Source organism: Tigriopus californicus, chromosome 7 (genome assembly GCF_007210705.1).
Source record: "Tigriopus californicus strain San Diego chromosome 7, Tcal_SD_v2.1, whole genome shotgun sequence".
NCBI classification, from domain to species: Eukaryota; Metazoa; Arthropoda; class Copepoda; order Harpacticoida; family Harpacticidae; genus Tigriopus; species Tigriopus californicus.
In genome coordinates this window covers 10,201,467-10,206,218 of record NC_081446.1, presented here as the reverse complement: position 1 = coordinate 10,206,218, position 4,752 = coordinate 10,201,467, and positions in this window count along the sequence as shown.

The following is a 4,752-nucleotide window of genomic DNA, read 5'->3' as shown; positions in this document are numbered from 1 at the left end:
CTTGCCGAAGAAGGCCACTGGGCGTTCCCTGGTATGGTGGGAGCAGGCCGTGGTCCTGTTGGATGACGGTGCCCTCCACGTAGTTGGAGGCGTCCAAGACAAGGCAGTTGGGGAGCCAGGGAGCAGAAAAGGCAAGGTGAGTAGGGGCAGTGATGCCGGCCCCAATGGCCACAAAGGTCGCGTTCTTGTCAAAGCCCCACCGCTAGAGTCTGGCCATTGAGCATTTGGAATACTGCATGTTGTAGACCTTGCCAAGGGGCGTGCAGAGGGGGAGGGAATGTTGACAAAGGACTGGATGAAGTGCTAGTGCAAGTTTGTTTGGCCCATAATCCCCTGGAGCTGGTTGAAGATGGTGGGAGCGGAGAATGCCTCAACAGCGGCCACTGAGTCTGGTTCAGGAGAGATGCTGCTGGCGGAGGGGAGTTGGCTCAGGCACACAATCTGGGGCATGCTGTAGGGGCACTTGGCGGCGTTGAGTAGGAAATCAAGGCAGCTGAAGCCCTCATAGCCAGCCTTGGCGGCGTCGTGCTTGGAACAAAGCTGACGCCGGGAGCAGGCCTGGACTTGGTCATGGTTTGAGCTTCATAGACCAGACAGCGTCGTGCTTGGGCTTCGTTATCTCGGCGGGCTTGGACCCGTCCACGGCGGCAACTCTGTTGGGGGAGGCGTCAACAACAGTAGCGTAAGGGGCTTGGACGCCAGAGTAGGGGAGGGCAGGGCAGCGGGGACGGCGTCAATGGCGCACTAGGTAGCCGCAGAGCCAGAGACGAAGGTCCTGTCAGAGTTTAAAAGGAAAGAGTTGTGACAGTCCACCAAGAGGTGCACCTGGGCCAAAAAATTGTAGATCAGGATGCACTTGTTGACGTCCGCGATATAGATGGCCAGTTTGAAGGTGCCCAGGGCGGCAAATTGAATGAAGAGGCGCTTCAAGCCATACACGGCGCATGCGCGGCCATCAGCCGTCTTGGAGAGGTGAGTGTTGGGGGCTGGGCAAGCATGCCTATCGTCAGATGTGGCCGACGTGAAGGAACGGCGGCTCCCGTATCCGCCAGCCACCTGATTGCTGCGGAGATGTTAGTGACGTAGATGGCTGCCTTCATGCCGTTGATGGCCCGGCAGACGGCCGGGAGCCGCAAGAGGGGGGAGTCAATGCTGGAGGGCGGCTTAGCGGGCCCAAAGATGGCACTGTATGACAAGGTGGGGGCCATGGGCATCAAGGAGTCCATATGATTGGTTGATGCGGGGCCGTGGGCGGCCACCGGAGGCGGGCCAGGCCATTGATAGACAGAAGAGATACAGCAACGGTAGGCGTCCTGGCCGTACTTGGCGTGATACATGCACCAGAAGTGGCCGTTGACAAAGAAGAAGTTTGTGGCAGCCGTGGGTGGAGGCTGCAGCTCTCGTTGATGCCGGGGTTGATGCCGCCGCAACAAGTGCTGCTGGTGGCACCGGGCCTGGCGGAGTTACCGTGGGTGTGGCTGCGGCCGCCGGTGGAGAATTGCCTTTTGAAGGTCCTGACGGCGGCCACAGTTGTCTTGAAATGGTAGTTGGAGAGTCATTACAAGGCGCAATCTGGTTGTGATGGGCGGGTTGGTCCAAGTATTCCATCTGGGCGGCGGCAGGTCAATGGGGTCTGCAAGGGAGAGGCTAGAGCCGCGGGCCAACACGTTGTCTCTGACGCAAAAGGGGAGCTTGGATACGTAGATAGCCAAGATTGTGGTGACGTGTGAGGCACCGTCCAGCCAGAGCTGGAAGAAGTCCTCCAGCATAGCGTGGGGGCAGGGGTTGCCCATGACGTAGTCAAGGAGCTCTCTGAGTACCACTTCGGAGATTTTGATGAGTTTGGTCTTAAATGTGGTATAGGGCGTGGCCGTGGGGTCACTTTGCATAGCCAGGCACTTGCTGATGAGGTTGTTGTATTAGGTAAGGTTGACGGTGTCAAGGACCCTCATCATGTGCGAGAGTTTGCTTGACTCCAGCTTGATGCCTGCAAGGACGAACTGCACCTCAGTGGCCATGAACCAGGCGTGGCAGTGGCCAGGGGCCAGCTTGGGCAACTTGTTACAACAATCGAGACGGAGACTGCGGCAGGTGCGGCTGCGGTTGAAGATTGGAACAAAGGGCTTATGGTCCGTGACAACTTGGAATGTAGCACCAGCCAGGTATTGGTGACATTTCCGTATGGCCCAATAGATCACCTAGGACTCAAGCTCAACCATGACATAGCGGGTCTAACAATCCTAGAAGTATCTTGAACCCCACTGGATGAGCTTGGGGACTTCGTTTCTCATCTGGATCAATCCAAAACCTAAGCCCAAACGTGAAGCATCAGTCATTAGAATTGAGTCCTGAGACCAGTTCTTTGAATTGCTTCTAGTTCATGCACTAATTGATGTACTAGGTCACCGTTAGTAAGCAGTGACTTAGATCACGAATTTCTTCACGTTCTTTGAATCATGGCTAATTCATGTTCAGTTGGCGGTAAATTAGTCACATTCAACTTGCAATAGCTAAGTAGCCGGTTTATTTATGTCAATAAAGTTAATATAGCCTCTCAAGGTAACAAAAATAATTCATTGGAGTATATAACATCAAAAATGTACTTAATTTGTCAATTAATTTGTGGCAAGAGATTGTCGGCAAATTTGATGGCCAATTTGACAAAAACAGGAACATTCAACTTGCAATAGCTAAATAGCCGGTTTATATATGTCCATAAAATTTCTTCTGAAGGTGCAACTGATGCACCTTATGGTTTTGCTTTTCTGCACTTTCAGTCTAATGTGCCAATAAGTGTATTTTGAGGGTCATTTTACTCTTTTTTTCAACAACTGACCTTTTTTCCATTCAGAAAATGAAATCCTTGATTTACTGATATGAAAAACCGTCTTTAAAGGTCTTGGGAGCATAGTTGAAAGCTACCTGTTAACATTCTAAACAAAGACAAAGTGCAAGACAATATTTGCGATCAAAACCAAGGATCAAAACATGAGGAAAAGCAAAGGCCATGTGAAAAGAAATTTTCTTAAATGGTCAAATTGCAGAATCTTCAAAAGCTAACTGTATGTACAACGTCAAAAAAATAAAATATATTGCAGTATATATCTTTCCGTTTGATATAATTGAACTATTTCAATGAAAGTTGAAAAGCAAAAGCCAGAGAATTTACCACGGGTCTAATATTTTCAGTTTAGAGGCGAATTAGGAGGTCAATTCTTGCCGTCTAGTTTAGCCAACGAATTAGTGCATGAATTAGTTGCGACCAAATTTAGACTTGATTCAAAGAACGCAAAAGTGGGGTCGTGTACTAATTCGTGCGCTAATTCATGGGTCAATTGAGTTAGACGTGATTCAAAGAACTGACCTCAGTCGAGAGTGATACATGTCCAGAATGGGAGGTGAGATTAGAGCCTTTCAGTTGCGTCAAAAAGTTTATTATGCACGGGAGGCCATTGGAAAAAAATGCATCTACGTCACCCACCTGGCAGCTGGAGCCTTCCAAGTGCGCAACCGTTACACCAAATTGAACCATTGAACCAAAGCCACGTTGCAGCGTCATTGTTGGTGAACATTAATGTTAGTCCTGCCAAAGTTGATTTAATTTGTCCTGGTAAAAAAAAATTTTTTGGCGTAGGTTTGGCCGCACCATTTTTCCCTCAAGTGTCTGTGTACAAACCAAAGTTCGAGCAAGTTCCTACTTGGGCAAGTTAAGCACTGGACTACTTGCTCTGTCGGTGCTTGCTTCCCACACATGATCTGTGGCTTCCCATCAGTAGCCAACAGGCACCAAATATAAGTCCAATTCCGCATCTCTCTAATCAGTCTTGCCGACAATGCTACATTGGCCTGGAGTGAGTTTCAACCAGGTAGTTATATTTTTGAGTTTGGAAGCATGTCAGGGTCAGTAAATACTTTTGCGTGATGGTTAAACTCTTTATTTTGCAATATGTGCTACAAGCACAAACCTCACTTCGAACAATAACAGAAATGTGCCCTAGTCTCAAATGACGTTTAAAACTTTTTTGTTTTGGAGTCAGATGCTTCGTCGCAATGTAGTTGGGGTTATGGGTGTGCATGACGTGGCTTCAGTGAATTTGTATATTGGTCGGTGCAGGCCGTAAATGACGTCGGCTACGGCAGAATAATCCAGCGGACGTGGAGATTACGTAAGAACGGCCGGAAGGGAGGCATTCCTTGACTTCACCAACATCAAAGGACCACGACTTTTCAATAGGATTATGGACATGGACTCGATCTCCTACCGCAAGTGGTTGAAGGGGACAACTGGCGGCAGCAGCAACTTGTTTAGCGTCAGATTGGAGCCTGGCGGCATTGATTGTGGTTGGGAGTTCAGGATCAAATTTGAGGGATAACGCATTTGGTAACTGAGTCCGGAATCGGCGACCAAAGAAGCCGACGGCTGGCGAAAAACCATCTACACGGGGCGTGTTGAGCCATTTCAGTAGTACTGCACGAAATACTTAGTTGTCTTTCCCGCCTAACTTCTTCAATAATGATTTCACATTTTTAACGGCAGCTTCTGCCAAGCCATTGCTCTGTGGGTTATATGGGGAGCTTGTCTCATGGGAGATCCCAAATTTGGTGCAAAAACTGGTAAACATGTGACGAAATTGGGGACCGTTGTCGGTTTTGATCGATCCTGGAAAGCCGAATTCCAAGAACCATCCAAGGAGGCATTTCCACACTGCTTCAGCGGTTGTCGATCGCAAGAGAGCCACGAACGGCATGCCA